Raw genomic sequence first — 21,067 nt, 5'->3', positions numbered from 1 at the left:
CATTGCCAACGAGCGCGTTGGATGAGGTCAAAAGAGGCGAAGCGTATCGGAGATAACATTGTTTTATTTAAAAAAAAAAAGTGTATGTTTTTTCTATCGATAGCCAGCTAAAGACAATATTGCGACTTTTAAAGCCATTATTTTCTGTCCAAAGTCACGAACAAAGAGGACAATGAGATATCAGATTCGTTAAATTGGCATCGTATTGCGATGGTGGATAAACTTTCATTCTTGTTCCGGTGAATTTTGTAGAACTAGTGGCCCCGCAGTAGTCGAAATTCGACTATAATTGATTGAAATTAGAAGTTTAAGAATTATTATGGTTCTATTGTCAAACACTATTATAATTCGATAATATAATCACAGTATTCGCCAAAACTGCACTATAGATCAATAATATTAAAGACAAACAATATTAATCTATTTTCAATTCGACCACAGACTTTTAATAATAAAAGTTTCCCAATTGACAGTAAGCAAAGAGTATATCTTTATGTATGTGTTGTGTCAAATACATGGTAGTGTGTGTAATGTTTTCTTTATTGATTTAATAATCTTTCCTTAATGCATTATTTAAAAAAAATTATAGCATTGTCCACTCCTCTATATTCCCTATAAGTGTAAGAAATTTCATACTCCTCCGTCCGCGTAATTTGCGTAAAAAGGGGTACAAAGTTTTTGCTTCATGTATTAATATATAGATACAGTATAAGAAGATTTTTTCTTGGGCGTTTATTTGCTTTGTTTTCATTTGTTTATTCTTTTTCGGGTTGATTGATTGTTACTAAAACTTCGTAAGGAAGAAGTAATTCAAACAAGTTTTTTCTTTGCGCTAGTAGGCAAACCTACCTGCTGGTGAGTGGTCAGCATCTTTCGTGAACGTACCACCTTGAGACAATGAGACATACAAGTTCTATACGACTATAGACATAAGGTCTCACTTTTTACAGTACAACAGCTTCCCTACCCTTTAAACCGAAACGCATTACTGTTTCACGGTAAAAATAAACAGGAAGCGGAAACAAGCATTTAGTTTGGTAACCGTCATAGTCACGACACAGATTACGTGTATTCAATTTTTTTAATCTTATACGTGTTCACGAATACTCACGCCTATAGGTAGCGTGGCGAACCATTGTACTTTATTTGGAATCTCACTTAATCGTGCCTAGCACAATGCAATAAAATAGATTTAAAAGTTTTTTTTCTCTATAATAATTTCAGTTAAGGGTGCACCCTTCAAGCTATGATGTTAAAATATTGATCCCATCTCCCGTCTAGACTAGACGTCGCGTCTTTGTAAGTTGGGGGAAGGAAAACTTCAACAAAATAAATAGTTTGGTATGCATATTAATGAACACCACACCAAAACTAAAAAAATTTAGGTATTTTAACTGTTTGTTATGTTTTATGATTGCTTTATACGTTTTTTAATGCTTGTGACTGTCAAAATATCATGGCACGAGGTACCAGGTTTGGTACCAGGTAATAATGTTACTTAGCAAATAGGCCATAAGGTATTTATTTTGTACTAACGACCCGCCCTCGCTTCGCTTCGGAAACATTAAAACAAACATGAAACCAAAAAATAATAATAATAAAAATAATAAAAAAAGTAGCCTATGTTCATCAGGGACAATGTCGGCTTCTAATGGAAAAAGAATTTTTCAAATCGGTCCAGTAGTTTCGGATCCTATTCGAAACAAACAAACAAACAAATCTTTCCTCTTTATAATATTATTAGTATTAGTATAGAAGTATAGATTAAAGAGTTAATTCTTCAATACAAGTTTTTTTTAAATAATATTTTTATAAATTTACGTATAATAATTTAAAGTACTTTTGACGGTTTAACATCGCGTCTTTTATTGTCGTTAATGTTATTTCCGACCTTTCGAAAGCTTCACATTTTTCATGGTCCATGGGACACGGGAAAGCATTTTGAATTATATCTATGACTCGCAAAACCCCAAGAAAATACTATAATCATTATCATTTTAACCACAAGACATCATGCTAACCTCTCGTATAGACACAATTTTCCACTGAACAGCGTATAGCAAAAAAAAAATGACCAGTTTTTTTACCTACCTATTGGCTGGTTGGTACCTTAAGGGCGTATTCCAGTCACGGCCAGACGGGTAGCTCACGGGCTCAACCTGAGAGAATTTGCTAACACTAGCCCTAGCAAGAACAGTTCTTCGCAGAATCTACAACTGAGAGAAGATTCAACAAGAAAGTCAGTGGGCTGTGTCTATGGACATGCCAATAAAACCAAGTGTAGCTTCGGTTGGCAATTGATTTGGCTGACAATTCTACGAAACTAGTGTTAAGGTCATGGAAGGTTCGACGTAGCTTATGTTAAATCATCCATTAAATTTTGGATTTACCTACAAATAATGAATGTATATAGTACGTAGAAAACCAGCTAGTCGATCAGCTCAAGAGTTGACCTTTCTGAGGGTGTGGGTAATTGAGTATGCGTAACTCAAGACTAGAGGAAGTATCTTTGTCTTAGTCGTAATTTAGGGAAGAGAAAGAAAAATACTTTAAGAGACGGCTCGTTGCATTATTCATTTAATTCAAATGCGGATAAAACACCCTGAATGATGCTAGACGCAAAATATTTACGTATCATTAATACAATAGAGAATACTAATTAGTAGTTGAAATTGTAAAAGCCACAGTTAAACGGGCAGTGACCTCGTTTCATTATCGAAGGCGTAATGAGTCGGTTTAAACTCAACGACGGCTTTATGCACCAAGATATTTTACAGTTGGCCGGAGTTGCATAACACGGTCCGCCATCGAACGAATATTTCATACAAAATAATAATCTACAGAGAGTACAGTCTGGTGAATTGTATAATGGACTTGTCGCTATGACATGTCCTCCTTCAAACGAGGCTTGTGGAGAGTATTAAGCGGTAGGCAGCGGCTTGGCTCTGCCCCTGGCATTACTGAAGTCCATGGGCGACGGTAACCACTCACCATCAGGTGGGCCGTATGCCTACAAGGGCAATAAAATAAAAAGGACTTTTTTATTGCACACTTTTTTTTATTGCATTGATGGATGGACGAGCTCACAGCCCACCTGGTGTTAAGTGGTTACTGGAGCCCATAGACATCTACAAAGTAAATGCGCCACCCACCTTGAGATATAAGTTCTAAAGTCTCAAGTATAGTTACAACGGTTTTTCCTTTCAACCCGAAACGCGTTACTGCTTCACGGCAAAAATAGGCAGGGCGGTGGTACCTACCCGTGCGGACTCACAAGAAGTCCTACTACCAGTAAATGAACGGACAGTATACATAGTGGCGTAGAACGATACTTTAAGCAGAGATTTGTAATAAGTTCCCATCCACGTTGAAACATGAATAAGGCAAACGGCGTCGAATATTCCCGATTTTAATGCCCAAATTATTATCTTTCGATTATGTCGGTAGTCGATATTTAGAATGCTTTGTCATCGGAATTGCTTTTTGCAGAATTCGGGAAAATCCAAAGGTTATGACTAAAATCAATACATTAGTTTCTTCATTTCATTATGTTCTACATGATTTACCTATTATTGATGATTGGTATTTATTTATTTTTATTTAGTGTTTTCCTAAAATGGACCTGAATTTAATATTTAATATTAAATCAAAAGTTATTCATTTTAGAGTAAACCTTAACAATAATCAACACGCGTGCTCCCTATTGTTAATCGAAAGCAATCAATTAATATTATTTATTGCATTAATGTATTTAAATTCGAATTGTCGGTTAATGTAAGAAAGTAATGAAAAACGAGCCTTCTGAAATCATTCGCAGCTGCGTACCTATTGCGTAACACGGACGCAGTCAATCTTTCTCTCTCTCGAAAAAAAAAAAACACGTTTCTGTACAAACATCTGACATTCGCCGATATTGTGAAAACACATGGCGAAAACAATACCAGCGCGATTAAGCCATCCAAACAGGATATCAACGAGAAATTCTAATCATTTTTACATTACTAACAACAATACCTTTAATGGTAGTTTTTTTTTTTTTTTTTTTTTTATTGCTTAGATTGGTGGACGAGCTCACAGCCCACCTGGTGTTAAGTGGTTACTGGAGCCCATAGACATCTACAACGTAAATGCGCCACCCACCTTGAGATATAAGTTCTAAGGTCTCAGTATAGTGACAACGGCTACCCCACCCTTCGAACCGAAACGCATTACTGCTTCACGGCGGAAATAGGCGGGGTGGTGGTACCTACCCGTGCGGACTCCCAAGAGGTCCTACCACCAGTGATTACGCAAATTATAATTTTGCGGGTTTGATTTTTATTACACGATGTTATTCCTTCACCGTGGAAGTCAATCGTGAACATTTGTTGAGTACGTATTTCATTAGAAAAATTGGTACCCGCCTGCGGGATTCGAACACCGGTGCATCGCTACACACGAATGCACCGGACGTCTTATCCTTTAGGCCACGACGACTTTTAAATATCTTAGACCTTTTAAATACTTTATCTTAGACCTTTAAACGAGCAACTATTGTATATTAATATATATATAATCTGAATATCGGAAACGGCTCCAACGATATTCATAAAATTTAGTATACAGGGGATTTCGGGGGCGATAAATCGATCTAGCTACGATTTATTTTCAGAAAATGTTGTTTTATTCGTGTTTTCAATAATCAACTCTTCCCGACATCTGTTGGCGAATAATAATACTATTTTTCTTAATTGAGGGCAACTAACCGCTTTAAAGACACAACAAGATGGCGTTATCAAAAAAAAAACAGAGCAAAGCTCGGTCATCGTCTAGTTTTAGTAATACAAAACAAAAGGCTATCCTCTCCGTGCTGTTCATTTATTGTAAAATTTTAGTATGTTTATGTTTTCTATGTATTGTGCATTAGTCGGATTGTCAGTAGGATTTTATTGACACAAATTTCAACGTAATTTAAGTCAACTAAAATTTGAGAATTTCAATATGATGAAATTTCGAAGTCGTCGTGGCCTAAAGGATAAGACGTCCGGTGCATTTGTATATAGCAATGCACCGGTGTTCGAATCCCGCAGGCGGGTACCAATTTTTCTAATGAAATACGTACTTAACAAATGTTCACGATTGACTTCCACGGTGAAGGAATAACATCGTGTAATAAAAATCAAACCCGCAAAATTATAATTTGCGTAATCACTGGTGGTAGGACCTCTTGTGAGTCCGCACGGGTAGGTACCACCACCCCGCCTATTTCTGCCGTGAAGCAGTAATGCGTTTCGGTTTGAAGGGTGGGGTAGCCATTGTAACAATACTGAGACCTTAGAACTTATATCTCAAGGTGGGTGGCGCATTTACATTGTCGATGTCTATGGGCTCCAGTAACCACTTAACACCAGGTGGGCTCTGAGCTCGTCCACCCATCTAAGCAATAAAAAAATAAAAATAAGTTTTAGATATAAACAACGATGTATTTATTTCCCTTTCGAAAATCAAAAACACATTCGTAGCCATTGATTTGTTTGACCCAATTCGCTCGGTCGCGGTACATATTTATTTTCGTATTATAGAAACAAAGCTGGCGTTGTTTGATAGATCTTATCGTTTTCAAATTAGTTTTACACGTTCATTAGTTTATTTGGAACATCAGAAAATTTAGAAATTAGTAGAGTTGATTACACTATAATAGATGTAAAGAAAAACCTTTTTTTTATGTAATTTTTATGTAAAACCTTTGAAACTTTTTAGTTATTTTTTTTGTTATACTTAAAGGTTGAGGGAACTATCTGTCATGGAGAAAAAAGAAGAGTTCAGTTTTACTTAATTCAATAATACTGTGTAAAATAATAATTTGTCGAAAGTAAAGGCCTTAAATGTTGTTTTATAATTATATAGAATATTCAAAAAATGGTTGAACATTAATGTTGTTTTCTTAATATTGTACAGAAAACGCAATTAAGTCTTTTGGTATTGTTCAACCATTTTAGAATATTCTATATCATTATATACATACTGACATACGTCAGAAAGGGCATTTTTTTCTACCTAATCCTAGCCTCTAGGGCCTATTTCAACTACGCGCGGTCTGATGCGCTCACGGGCCCAACTTGAAAGTATTGCTAACACTGACTCTAGCAGGAGCAGTGTTTCTCTGAATCTGCCACCGGATCGAAATCCCGACCCACTAAGAAAATCCGAGGTAAAACTCTTCTCCGTATTCGACGAAAAGACGAGCAACGTAAGTGAAAGAAATGAGATTTTGTTGATATTCCAAACATAAGTAAGACTGTTATGTTTAAGGTGGACTGGCGACATTCACTTTATGATATGCATAATTGTGACGTCAACGTGAGTCTAAGATACCGATAGTAATACCGACATTACGAAAGCATCATGTTACATTCTATTTTATATAGTAGAGTAGTCTGAGAGTGTACCGTTACACAATAGACGTGCCCTCAATGAGTCCAGGTGTAGGCACGCCAAAAGCGAACATTGCATAACGACGAGTCAATGACCTTTTGACATGACAATCGGAGGGCAAGAATCGATCGTAATGATTGTAGAATGATTTCAAAATTATAATAGTTTTATAATTACGAATAATATTCTTTTCTATACTGATTTCTTTCTGATAAGTAACAGTTTAACTCCGTGGTAGTTATTGATTATTTAATTAATTCCTGTATACTTTAATTTTATTTATACTCGTAATAACTACAGTAAATAGGTAAATATGAAATACTGTTTATGAATTGATTTCTGTATCTAAAAAAAAACGCTTAGAACAATGTTAGTCTCTCTTCGATTACGATAATTGATTTTAATGTTTTGACCTGTTATTGACATTGCCATTCCGTTACTTATAGCTAGTATTCTATTGAATAATCAAAGTGGGAAATAATCAAAGATTGTCCGAGCAACACGCGGAGTTTAACGTCTAAGGGACGTCGGGGTGACATCATCACTACCAAACTCTCGTGACTAACGGCCGTTTTCAATAACGTATCTGAGTTTTCGGATAGATAGCTATCTCCGAATATCAGCAAGAGCGTATCTATCCTTAGTTTGCGTTTCACAATCACGGATAAGTGCTATCTCTCTTTAACCAACAGTAGATAGCTTCTTCCCTCCGATTTATCCGAGCCTCTTGATACGTTTCGTTCTACTACAAATACGAAACAACAACAGGATCAAGACTTATTTTATTTTATTCTAAATTATAACTATAATTTAACCAGCATATTGTAGACTATCATAAACACATTTGTTTATAACAAAAAGTAATAAAAACATATGTAGATTTTTTTAAATTGGACGTATTGCTATTTTTATCCTAGTCAAAATTATGAAACGAAACGTTTTGACAGTCCGTTTGCCAATAAGCAGTGATCAGTTTCTTTTGTTTGTTTTTCTATTGTTTACCTACTATATTAGATGATGACTTACCTCCAAAACGCTTTAAAACTTTCGTTTATAATTCTAAGTGTGTTTATAATTAAAGAGCTACAGTGAAATAAAATGAATTCTGTAAGTATGTTCATAGATACTTACATTGATAATAATAATTTTACTTTGAAAACTTTGAGTTCAAGTTTAGAAAATATATCTTTTTCAGTCAAGAAAGGCAGCACCCATGACAAAAGATGAGACGATGATTCTAGCAGAACTTGTGGCGGCGAAAAAACATTTCAATAATAAGGCAACAAATGCCACAAACAATAAATTGAAGGAGCAGGCTTGGCAAACCCTTGTAAATGATTTTAATTCGTCGATTCGTCGTTTCCCACGAACTCCATCGCAGCTTCGACTAAAATGGGAAAACTTAAAGAACGCTACGGCAACATAAGAAACAACCTTAGTAAGGTTAGTATAATTAGTTGATTGTTTGTCTCTAATAACACATTGATAAACATGATTTTTTCTTCAGGTTGCCGTAGTATTTGAAATAATTATGCTCTTTGTTACAGGCTGGAGGTGGTAAGGATTGCAGATGAAATTTTGGATAAAGCATGCACATTGTTGTAGGTCACATATAATATTTTTAACACTTTTACAGCCAAGCGGAAACAAGATGGAAGAAAAGAAATGCAAGGCTAGCATAGGGACAATGCATTAGCAGAATATCTAATAGCAAAAAAGAGACTTGACTTGGAAAATAAAGAAAAGGAGATTGTTGTAGCAAAAGTTAAGTTAGATTTAGATAATTTAAAAAATTCAAAATTACTTAAAAGGAATATTAAATTTCATAAATTAAGTAGGCAATAATAATTTTATGTTAGATATTTTTTTAGGTATATGTACAAATTCTAAATTAAATATCTTGCATGTACTAACTACCATGTAATTATCATTTTGGAAAATAAAAAATTGTCAAATTATCTTTGGAGTTTATTTTATAAATTATCTTTGGAAGCAATTATTTATAAGTACATAGTTGTATTTCAGATGTAAGTTTTGAAAAATTGTTACGAAAAATTATATTATTATTTTCCTGTACTTAATGTATCTGCGACTGAAATTTCTGATTCTAATTCTTCTAAATTCATACTTCTGACGATATTATGCAGCATGGCAGCTATAATAACAGCTTGCATATTTTCTAGTTTTAATCTACTTTTCAATGATATACAGGGAGTCTTCTTTTACAAACACCAATGCATCTGAAAATTATACATTATTCGCTTAAATTATTTTACAATACAGTATAACAAGCTCTTAACTAAAAAAAAAGATTACCTCTCTATAGTATTTCTTGTTTTAATATGTGATTCATTTTAAATCGTTCCGATTGAGTATGTGGGTTAATTAATCACGTTAAAAGATAGGGTTGTGGGGATAGCCTCTATCGGCAAGCAAATAGCAATTTCCAAGTCCACCTTGTTATCAATGTTCTTTTGATATGTAGATAATTTATTATAATAGTGTCATATTAAATTCATATAAACACCTAAATATATAATATAAATAAATAAAAATATAATAATAATATATAATAATAATAAAATAAATAAGGTAATATAAATAAGAAACCCTTTTCAATCGGAATGGTTAATTATAGTTGTATCATGAGTAGACCCAGGCCATCAAGCAACAACATTTTGAAACATCAATGATGCATTGCACACAAATTACACATTCAAAATACTCTTTTTCTATTTCTAAATTCCTCTCCTATATTTGAATCTGTAACACAAATATAAAATGTAGAGGTATCAGTGTGTAATAAGAATGAAGGTAAATGAGTCGACTATTATCAAAGCCGGCAATCTGACTTTTGGACAATGATTGGTAAATCAGAAAAACGAATTATTGACTTTGTATTCCATTGGCAGTCACAAAACTCTTCGGAACGACATCTTAGATAAATAACAGGTTAACTATTAACCTTTATTTAATGCAGGTTTTGAACCGTATTCTTTGAAGGAGACGATTATATTCAATTCAATCTGTATTGACATATCAATAAAAACTTTTGTCCAAATGCACAGATTGCCACCTTTGTTAATAGACGACTCAAATAGCCTACCAGGGTATTGTATTAGTATATGAATGTCATTTAGGGCACCATGGGAATCCAGCAGTATTATAGAATTCCTGTTGAGTGTGATTTTGTAACACAACAAAAATTAGGTATAATTTTGCTATTGCTATAAACAAATATAAGTTGTAATAACGAGTACTTTTATGGTTAAAATTTATCTTACCTTTTTGACGTTACACTCAAATATGGTCTCATTAAATTAATCAATTCATTCACAACACCTTTGCTCAGAAATCTATAGTCAAATTCGTAATTATTGATCTTCGCCATGTAATTCAGACGATCTTTATTTTCCTAACCATGATATCGGCCTCACTATCACTATCTGCATCACAATCCATTATCATTTGAAATAATTCCATATCACTATCATCACTGCTACAATATGCCAATACGAAGAGAAACAATTATTAAATTATAGCGATTTACTTTCGAAAGATAAACATGTAACCGGCCGATTTTGACAGATAAGCGAATGCCCATACTAGAGATAGCGCCGCCTACCGGAGAGTTACTTAAAACTCATATTGAAACGGAAGTAAGCACGATTTGTATGAGCGTTCTATCTTTAGCAGGCTATCCGTCCTCCCGACGATGGATAGATAAATCCGATAGGAACTGCTGCCCGTCGATAGGTTATTGGAACGTAAGTAAGGACAAAAATATAGATTTGTCTATCTTTAGTAACCGAAACTAGGGATAGATAGGTTATTGAAAACGGCCGTAAAATCACATCGACTACGTAATATTTCTAAGAACCATTTACAATCCTGCAACTATGATATATGATTTACTAATTATCCGAAAAATCCTTTTCATTAATAGGTCGATGAAAAGACCTATAACTTAGTGTTAAGAATGTTTTTTTTGTTTTAAGTTATTTTCCTCGATAATAAAAAATATTATCGTTATTAATGCGTTGTTAAACGTAAGTTTTACATGACTCAAGATGGCGTCATAAGGATAAAGTACTAAAAATTCGCTGCCTTGACTCATTCGGTTTCATACCGAAATTCCCCTTGACCTGATTTCCATAGTACTTCTTCCGGGGTTTTAAAGATGAGGGTTCCATTATACAAGGGTCTTTCTCACGATATGTGAAATTTTTTCTACGACTTACAAATATCTAATTTGATACGATACTGAGGCGGCACCCATGGGTGAATAAAAGAAATCTATTAAAAAAAACTACGACCTGTGTGAATCGTTTTTTTTTTTTCGAAACCTTATGAGAGAGCGGTGGGTTAGCGGCAAAATTGTATTTGACAGCAAAATCGATTCCATTGAATGTGAATTCAAATGATTCTAATCTCTTTGGATTAAACGGACACTAATATTGACTTGTGTAAGCATTGTATATTACGCTAAAACATTATTACATCACTAGAAAAAACTAAATATTGTTCCCATGACCCAACTGTTTGAGAAATTGTATTAAAATTCAATTACAAATTTTATAAAATGTTCCTGTAAAATTATCTAAACACAGCAAGCAATGTTTACATCGTTACAAGGTAATGAAGTCATAATTCACAATTGCAATGTATTAAGGTTATTCAACTTCATAGAAATACGGTTTTTATTAACGAAGCTTTAGGTTGATTTTTGTTTTAAGCGAAGTGGATATGTCAACTTAATATTTTCGCCCATGATAAGGCTTGACGTACTGCATGATAAATCTTCCAAGATTTAGACTAAGATTGAGAATTCGGGACTAGTAAACTAAAAATACTTTTAGTAGCTTTTGGAAATGTGTTTGAATCGTAAGAATCATACATTTAATAACAAATATTTTTATTAAAATTAATGAAATTCTTTCCCGATCCAAACAAAATGGCGGGTCGCGAATTAATTCCGCCGTTCTTAGAGATTCTAGGGTAGAGTCACTGTTATTCCAAGTCGATTGAGACATATCAAAAATAAGCAATATAAAATAAGCAAAATAAATTCCGGTGCTTGAGGTGCATCCCGCGCGGACCAATGGACGCGTACCTTATACTATAGCTATTCCAGCTACGCTCGGGCGGGTAGGTGAGCTCACGGGCTCAACTTGAGAGAATTTCCTAACACTAGCTCTAGCAAGAGCAATGCTTCGATCTAGTGAGAAGACCGATGAGAAACTCAGTGGGTCCGCCAGTTCACAATACACCCCGCGCGCATGTGAATTTATCCCCACTTTTAACGTAGCTACGGGTTTTTCATTTAATACGAAGTTAATTTCGAGGAATCGATCGGTTTAATTAATTATTCATCAAGTACTTAAACCTGTTGCGTCGACTCGCCCTGTCACGCGAGCTTTCGTTTCTACACTACACATTTATACGCGCACTAACAGTGATAACTTTAAAAGCTTTCATTCACACGGGACTATTTTATTATTATGTTCTTATGTAATAATTTTAATATTTTAAAGTGGGATGGTTTAAGTTATATTCTAAGTTTAGAAGGAGTCCTTGATATAGTACAAGGGTATTTACGAACATGTCTCTAAGGTTTATGAAGTAAAACATTTAGAAAGAAAACACTTTTTTTTATTACTTATAACATACTATTTAACATTGTTTTTGTGTAGCATTGTTATTGCTATAGCATTGTTTTATTTGTCTTCATAATTCGAATCTTATCTCAACCTTAATAAGCTCTCGAATATTAAAAAGTCATTATTACAAGATTAGCAAAACGGTCGCATAGCTGGGCCTCTTTGTTGAAAATCTCATAGCATATTCTAAATTTAATCTTTCGTGCGTGTCGTTAGCCTCACAGAGCACACAATAATATTCCATTGCAAACACCACAGACGAACGCTCGAGTGAACTCAGTCTCTGTAAACGAGTTTTTTTTATTTTTTTTATTCCTTAGATGGGTGGACGAGCTCACAGCCCACCGGGTGTTAAGTGGTTACTGGAGCCCATAGACATCTACAGCGTAAATGCGCCACCCACCTTGAGATAGGTAGCGGCTTGGCTTTGCCCCTGGCATTGCTGAAGTCCATGGGCGACGGTAACCACTCACCATCAGGTGGGCCGTATGCTCGTCTGCTTACAAGGACAATAAAAAAAAAAAAAGATATAAGTTCTAAGGTCTCAAGTATAGTTACAACGGCTGCCCCACCCTTCAAACCGAAACGCATTACTACTTCACGGCGGAAATAGGCAGGGCGTGGTACCTATCTGCGCGGACTCACAAGAGGTCCTACCACCAGTAAGTTCTTGAAACAATGGAAACAAAACATCGATACAAAAGCCTATGAGACATCAAAAAATAGTTCTTTTATCACCTCTGTTGCTTCGTCGTATCGAGGTTCAAGAATAGCTGTGCGAAATCACAGCCAGGCAATAATCTATATAAATAAATGTTTGTCCGGGTACGTATGTGAGTAAATTTGTCTTCTGCGCGTTCGTAAGTCTATTGACTCTTTGTGATGAAACTTGTTACACACTTCGAGAAAGGTTTCTGTCATAATGCCGTCATGAAATCTATGTTTTTTATTCAATCAATGATGGTCACATTCATACGGTTCATAGACGTCATCACAACCTGAATGCGACCATCCACCTTGTATACAGAATAGTGGTGGTGGTGCCCGGTGCGTATGTGACGCTTTTTGACCAGAAAATTCTGGTTGACGGTTGCAGTACCCTGTAAGTTTGCCTTAGTCTTCCCTTACCACTCGAAGAGTTGGGTAGTTGCTGTTCTAAGCCAAAAAAAATTCACAAAATATCACTAGTTTATCTATATTATACAGACTACTATACTATTTTGTACCAGTGTAAGGTATCGAGTTATTGTGCTGTATGACGTATGTACACCACGTAAGATTATAGACGGGGCAAAGCGAAGCCGCAGTGGACCAAAATAAATCTTGCCGGATCCTCTGGATCGGCTCTCGGTGCTTTTAAGCTCTTCAAGCACCGGTCCCCATCGAGTTCGACCAGCGAACTAACCCATAGACACGGCCCACTGGGTTTCTCGACGTTTTGTCTCAGCGGGTCACGATTCCGACCTGGTTGTAGCTTCAGCGAAGCACCATTCTTGCTAGGGCGGGTATTAGCAAATTCTTTCAGGTTGATCCCATGAGCTCACCTAGCCGTCGGCAAGAAGCAGGAATAGCCCCTTAGACTACCATCGATTAGGTAGAAAAAAAAGTATTGATGTGATATAAAATAAGACTTATAACATTTAACAATGAATTTAAATTGCCAACCACTAAATATTTAGTCAAATGATAATATATGAATGGAGCTACAATTTCCATAACACATGTATGTAGGCTTGGGTGGGTTTGTCGAAATTTAACAAATAAGCGGTAGTTTATCCAATAAAAATATAACCTTATCGAAGTCAGGATGTTTCAAGTACAATATAATTAAAACTACTTTATTGGTTGAATCACGCATTTTTTTTAATTGTCATTGTATTATTTCCATGTCATAGCGCTCGGGAAACACCGTAGTGGGGAGCTCATTGCAAAGCCGGATGATATACAATAGATTGTTTAATAATTTTTATTCGAAATAAAAAAATCGATTTATTTAATATTTTTAACGTCAAGCTAAACACTAATCGCAAAAGCTGATGTCATATGTGGCTAATCGTTGTGCAATGTAGGTTGTTATAACGTTTGGGTAGCTATTCACTTATAATATGATCCCAAGTGGCATCACACGTAAGGAAGTCGCGTTGATCAGTTTCGTAGTTGGGAACAATAAGAATTAACCGGTTCTCTATACCCGGCACGCATTCCTCAAGGTAGATGGCAATGCTAACTTTGTCATTTATACTCGGCAAAAAAGGGTGACAATCTCGAAAGATTTTTCATCACCGGCAAAGTGGGCGGAAAGAGGCCTAGAGGGCGTAGTCCCGTGCGCTGGTCCGATCAGATTAAGACGACTTTGGAATCCAGCATCAATGTCGCTATCCACTGCGCGGAGGACAGGAGTGAATGGAGGAACATAGTCCTAACAAAAGTGCTCCGTAAAGGTTACGACCCTCAGCACTGAGGAATACGATGCATGGAGGAGGACTCGGCAATTGTCTAACAATTGACTATTCATACAAAAATGAAACAAACACTGAATTATAGTCCCAGGTGTCAAATTCGACATGGTTCAGAGATTCAGATTAGCGTGCACATACGTAGGTAGAAAAAATTCAGACGTCAAGCACGTGTCACAAGGTCACCAAGAACAGCATTCGCGGTGTGATGTCTACGGACTCCATTACTTAATAACAATAAATTCATGACCTTGTGATATTGACTAGAACTCATCTAATAAATAATTAATAAGTAAAAATTAAAAGTACAACTTGGTAACATTCAGTGACCTAAATACACAAATCGTATTGGCAGATTTTATTTAATAGCATCGAGAACTTACTGCTATCTTGACGATCAACATTGCTCATGGACATTGACAATGCCACGTTCACAGCCACTGCCTGTTGTTGACAGTAATTTATTTACATTACTAATGCTATACGTGACGCTTGAGATTAGATCTTACAAGGAAAGACAAAATGTTAATCAAAAAACTAACTTAAATTTGAATATATTGTGATCCTTGAAATACTTCTTTTTTTTTATTGCTTAGATGGGTGGACGAGCTCACAGCCCACCTGGTGTTAAGTGGTTACTGGAGCCCATGGACATCTACAACGTAAATGCGCCACCCACCTTGAGATATAAGTTCGAAGATCTCCGTATAGTTACAACGGCTGCCCACCCTTCAAACCGAAAAGCATTACTGCTTCACGGCAGAAATGGCAGGGCGGTGGTACCTACCCGCGCGGACTCACAAGAAGTCCTACCACCAGTACTTCTTTTAATACAATAATTAAGAACAAACAAAATGTACAGTTAAAATTTAAAAAATTGAACAAGTAAGACGAAGGTCGGTGTCGTTCATTACTCGCATACATTTCGTTTATCATTAAGTCACAACCTAATTGTACACAACGGGCCTCTTTGTTCGAGAATTCTTAGCTGAATTCTTTTAGTATACAAAAACATGGTAAAACGTTCTTGAGGGAAACAGGGTTCACTGTGTTAAAAATATCCGGTATATTATAAGTCTCCGATGTCCGATTTTCCTTCTACTGTACAAAGATTCACAGCGGAAAAAAAACTTTTAAATTTGTTTCTTGTGTGGTCACAAAGTGAATAGTGTGCTTGTTGCCTGCGTTTGCCACTAGGGGCGCTGTTCCAACTGCATGCAAAATTGAGTTAACTTTTACGCTATCGAGAACGTTAAAAATCTCTCACTGAGCACACAGAGCATACTTGCAAACTCCGTATTCAAGTGTATATAAAACACATTGGTTACGTAACAGATACGTCACGTGACCAGAAGAAATCGTTTCATATCGAAATTTTATTACGTACTAGCTGACCCGGCAGACTTCGTAGTGCTTCAATCGATAAATAAAAGACCTAATTTTTTGTAGAAAATAAACTTAAAACAAACAGAAGGAATCCGTCCGACGGGGGACACATCAAAGGAAAAACAAAATTGTTATTTTTATTTAATTCCATTTTCATCTACCTTTTAAACCTTCTCTGCACTTCCACAAATAATTTAAGACCAAAATTAGCCAAATCGGTCCAGCCGTTCTCGAGTTTTAGCGAGACTAACGAACAGAAATTCATTTTTATATACATATATAGAATTTGAATATAACAAACAGCCATGAAATTATTAACTACAATAAATAGGAAAATAGCGTTGAATAATTCGCAACGTTTTCCGTAATTCAGTCAAATACGTGATCATAAAATTTGATAAGCTGGTCACGAACTTAATTCGTAAAACAGTTATTCTAATTGTGTCTACGTTTCTCAAGTAGCCCGTAAATAAATACTGTACCAACATTTACGTAATACCGTTTAAGCCGTAAATCCTTTAAATAACTCGCAGTTGACCGCTTGTAACGTCAATGTCAAACAAGTTATCGTTGTGTTTAGTGTTGTTTGCTCGATTGCCAACGTAAATGTAATCCATCAATGCAGAATTCAAGTACAATAGTCGATTTCCAAACCATAAATATATCAGTTAAAGTGAACAGCAAAAGTCTATTAAGCTTTGTGCATTTTTTTAATACGCTTTTATTAGCTGCAGACGTATGTATGTTAGTATGTATGTAGCGGAATCTTTGAACGTGATTATGACCCCCTTCAAAACGTCGGATTAACTCGAAATTTGGCATACTTGTTAAGGACAGATGACAATTTAATATTTAAAAAAAATATTGAAAGAATTGAAATCCAACTAACAAATGAAAAATATGTAAATAATAGTTTAAAAAAAAAACTAATAAAAAATACGCTTTTATAGAAAATCCAACTAAATTATAGAAAATAAATTTTAATTAAAAACTGTAAGAAAAAATGTTTTTATTGTAAAAAAAGCGTGGGGTGCATGGGATCAGTAGTTATAAATATTTTATGAACAGATATGAGTAAAAGGGTTATTTTGACATATAATATCCTGAAAAGCACCTTAAATATAGCTATATAGTTTTTGTGTATTATCTATGGATTCGATTGTGAAACGAAAGTAAGTAAATTCATTCGTGCTGCTGAAATTACTTCTTTTTAGGGACGGTAGAGGCGCTGTTTAAATTTTAAACTTTTATTTTTTATTTTTTGGCGGGAACGTGAGGAGTGAGGTTGTGTGATTTGTTTTATTTTGTCTATTTAGTGTTTCTTCAGGTTTAAATGTGTAATAACGGTGGTTTATTAACTGTTTAATATCTGTAAAAGTGCACAAATGTGGGAAAATAAGACTTGACCTAAAGGTCTTAGTTACCAGGTCATAAAATCCCTTAAAAAATATATACTTTTTGTTCTCGATAGCGATACGAATACTTTTTCGATAGTAATTCGTGCTCGCCCCTCAGAAAGTGTTTGTCATTTTCGTGCAATAAAAACTGGCGTTTGAGAGTTTTACAAGTAAAAACAACACGACGGTTTACTGTTACTAACCCGGTAGTGCGAATTAACGAGCCACCTGTTTGTTAAATACAAACTCAGAATTTAGGATATCTTTAGGAATTTAGGATATTGTACAATTACTGTGATCACGACATACACAATCACGGAAATAGGAGAGATGACAAAATATATATTTTAGGTTCATTTTATATTTTGCATAGACGGTTTTCGGTGGTAATGAAAAATTTGGTTTTTGTTTTTAGTACTATTAAATTCCTTAATCGTGATAGTCCTTCGTAAATGTGTTAAGTATTTTTTTTTTATTAATTGTACCTGCTTTTGAGATTATAAGCAGTCGCATTTCTTGTTACGACTACACCAGACCTTTTATATAAGTAAATTTACTAACATATTACTTTAAAATTTAAAAAAATACATAATTACATAAATTATTGAAACGTTTGCCGTTCACGTGACGTATTTAGATCCAACACTAATATGTAATTGATTGAAGAACTCGTGAGCATAAATTATATACCACACCGTCTTGTGACGTCACAATACAAAAATCGGTTTTTCGCTAAAATGATTCCGCTGTAAAAGGCATAGTTATAGAGATATGAAGCGTTAGTAAAACACCGTTTTAATGGAGGATTTCACTTTGCAGAGTTTCATCAAACCCTATGAGGCATATTTTTCCTCATTTTTTCCACCTACCTATTCGTTGTTAACCTTATGGGATATTCCAGCTACGCTTGCGACCGACTTTCATTATGAATGATTTTTCCATTTAATAAAAACCAAACGCGAAGAATCATTTGTTAGTGATATCTATGGTAGAGCTAACATAAGATGGACTGTTACTCGAACGTATCCGTCAATAAAATACTATACGAGTTTACATTTTACCATATTCATGAATCACGTAACCTTCATTTGACGTTCGTGACAAAAACAAGATTTGTTATTGCATTTCTCACAAACGTAATGTAATTGAACGTTTTCATTTATTGTTGATTGCAAAATTTAATTTAATAATTTATAATTTTCATATTTGAATTTCGAACGATACATACGTATTCGTGTAATTCGTTTCTTTGAATTCATAATGAACTTCCCGCCACATTTTCTAATATGACCTGCTTACGAGGTTTCGTAAGAGAATTTCATCATACTTCGTTTGGTTAATATAAATCATCCTGACTTTGCTCACAGACGTCAAAAATAAGTGGTACAAGAAAAGTTGGCAGAAAAAAATCCTCCCGTTTCCGTATACATACCATATAACATCGATATCGGGATTAATTTTAATCATAATAGTTATTCCTTAGCTAGGCACCATTTCCTCCACCATAACAGATTAACGTAGAAACATACAGACATGAAGGTTGTCTACAGCTTGTCGTCTGCGTATCTCCTTTAGGACCTTTTTTCGATTACACATCCTTCCCATAGACACAGTCCACAAAGTTTCTCGCCGGATCCTCTCAGTGGGTTGCGATCCGGTGATAGATTCTGCGAAGCACTGCTCTTGCTAAGGCCAGTGTTAGCAAAACTTTCGGTTTGAGCCCCGAGAGCTCACCTACACGCTAGGGTAAAACTGAAATACCTCTCAAGGCTATCAGCATAGATAGGACAAAAAAATTGTTCCTTTCTCCTCTCTATTTTCAAGACATTTACTTCGCCAAAACGATATTCTCTGAAAATGTTTTATTACCAGCTCAAATTGTTGCATTATTCATCATCTTGGCAAGCCACTATTCATAGACTATACACACTATTGTCCATTCTAATTATTGTTGATCCAGAATTTGTGTTTTCTAGCACTACCCACATCGTCTTGTTTACTTCAATTATATAGTTGCATTATCTTGTGAGGAACGTGCCTGATAACTGCCTGATTATCCCAAATATTTTATACCAGAATTTATACCTAATTGTTATTACACTTATAAATATCACACACCACAAGGGCATTTCAGTATTATCATTAATTGTAATTAAAAATGTATTTACTTGATCAAACAGAAGCGTGGGTGGCACTTCCTTTGATAGACAGCGTGTTCTTGACAGTGTCATTGACTAATGTTACCAATCTTACGTACCCATTGAATGTAAATGAAATTCGAAGTAATAATCCAATGCGTTATTGGGGGCATAACCAGACTTTAGTAGGAATGAAATGGAAATTATATTATTTCTCTAAAATAGTTTTCATTCAAACGTCAAAATTTGTCAACTGTCATTGGTACCACCATCGAGACAGGAACGTCAGCAATGCAACTTCCGCTTCCGACGGTTATATTATCAATCAACATTCAATTCGAAAACGCAACTCTGATGACCATGGCGACTAGACTCCATCAAAAACATAGATTTCACAGACCCTAATCTTTTATATTAAACCAAGTTATTCCCCGAGACTAACCGCTTCCAATAACAAAAATTAAGTAAGATAAGTAATACAGAAGTAGTACAATAAAGTATAAATTTAATGATTCAGTACGTCGTGACAATTTAAAACAGGCATACGTAAGTAGTATAAGATACTTTCGACTAGATTCTACCTTTAAAAAAATACATTATGTCACTTTACACCCGCTCAATTCTGAAGGCTTCTTTTTATAATGTGCATAATCACACTGGAAAAGTTCTTTTCGGTCCAAATAACTCGCAAGCTGACCACTGTATACCCGGATATTGGGTTCTCTGGTATGTAGAGGAACAGCCATTCCCCAGCAAAGAACAATAGCGAGCTTCTAACGATAGGTAAACAAATTCCTTTTTAATGAATTATCAAAGTTGATACTATTGTTCACTGTGAGAATATGCTTAACCAATAGATACAGCCCACTGAGTTTCTCGCCGGTTCTTCTTAGTGGGTCGCAATTCCGATAAGGTGGTAGATTCTGCGAAGCAATGCTCTTGCAGGGCTAGTGTTAGCATACTCTCTGAGGTTGAGCCCGTGAGCTCATCTACTCATCCGTGCATAGCTGGATTTTTTATGATTGAAAGATTACTGGTGGCCCGGAGGCCTTTCCAGTTTCACCAGGACAGGTGAGCGAGCAAAGCTCAGCCAGGAGGGGCATTTCCGAAGGAGACCTAACAACTCAACGGGAATTGCGCGAATGAATCTACTACCGGATTGGAATCGCGACCCGGTGAGAAGATCCGGTGAGAAACTCAGCGGGCTGATGCATGAGTTAGGTTGCACGTCGACCTCTTTGTCGAGTTCGACGAGTACGGTTACCGGCGAAGCTGGTATAGCCCATTATTCGGTAGGAAAAAAAAGACTATGATATATCTTTGTAAATAGCTCAACGAGGCAATGATTTTCGAGTCACCCACCCTCACGAGTGACATTCATGTGTCACTTATCGCTTGAACCCATAGCTCTCAACTAGCCCAGACCATAATGTAAAAAAACTAAACCTAATTTAAAAAGTTTGAATACATTACTCATAATTTCGTAACCTTACCAACGATTTATTAGAGCACACTGCGAAAGATTACCAATCAGCAAATGCTTAGTTGGTATTAACTATGGTGATGTCATCAGTATTTATTATTTATGAAAATTCAGAAGTCGTTTGTCGTTAATT

General features: G+C 35.4%; 1 protein-coding gene and 2 long non-coding RNA genes across 3 annotated transcripts in view; 1 reads left to right on the top strand and 2 right to left on the bottom strand.

Moving 5' to 3' along the window:
- LOC692847 (tetraspanin E) overlaps positions 1–21,067 on the bottom strand; it is a gene marked incomplete at its 5' end in the record, with an annotated part of 40,207 nt that overhangs the window by 17,494 nt on the left and 1,646 nt on the right.
- On the top strand, positions 7,355–8,372 carry LOC134199560 (uncharacterized). The gene is made up of 3 exons (XR_009974104.1): positions 7,355–7,521; positions 7,610–7,857; positions 7,962–8,372. It is a non-coding gene; the product is annotated as an uncharacterized LOC134199560 (long non-coding RNA).
- LOC134199561 (uncharacterized) lies at positions 8,370–10,262 on the bottom strand. The gene is made up of 2 exons (XR_009974105.1): positions 9,699–10,262; positions 8,370–9,177 (listed from the first exon to the last, which is right to left on the bottom strand). It is a non-coding gene; the product is annotated as an uncharacterized LOC134199561 (long non-coding RNA).

The sequence above is a fragment of the Bombyx mori genome, chromosome 10 (assembly GCF_030269925.1).
Source record: "Bombyx mori chromosome 10, ASM3026992v2".
Classification (NCBI taxonomy): Eukaryota; Metazoa; Arthropoda; class Insecta; order Lepidoptera; family Bombycidae; genus Bombyx; species Bombyx mori.
This window is presented reverse-complemented; position numbering and strand designations above follow the sequence as displayed.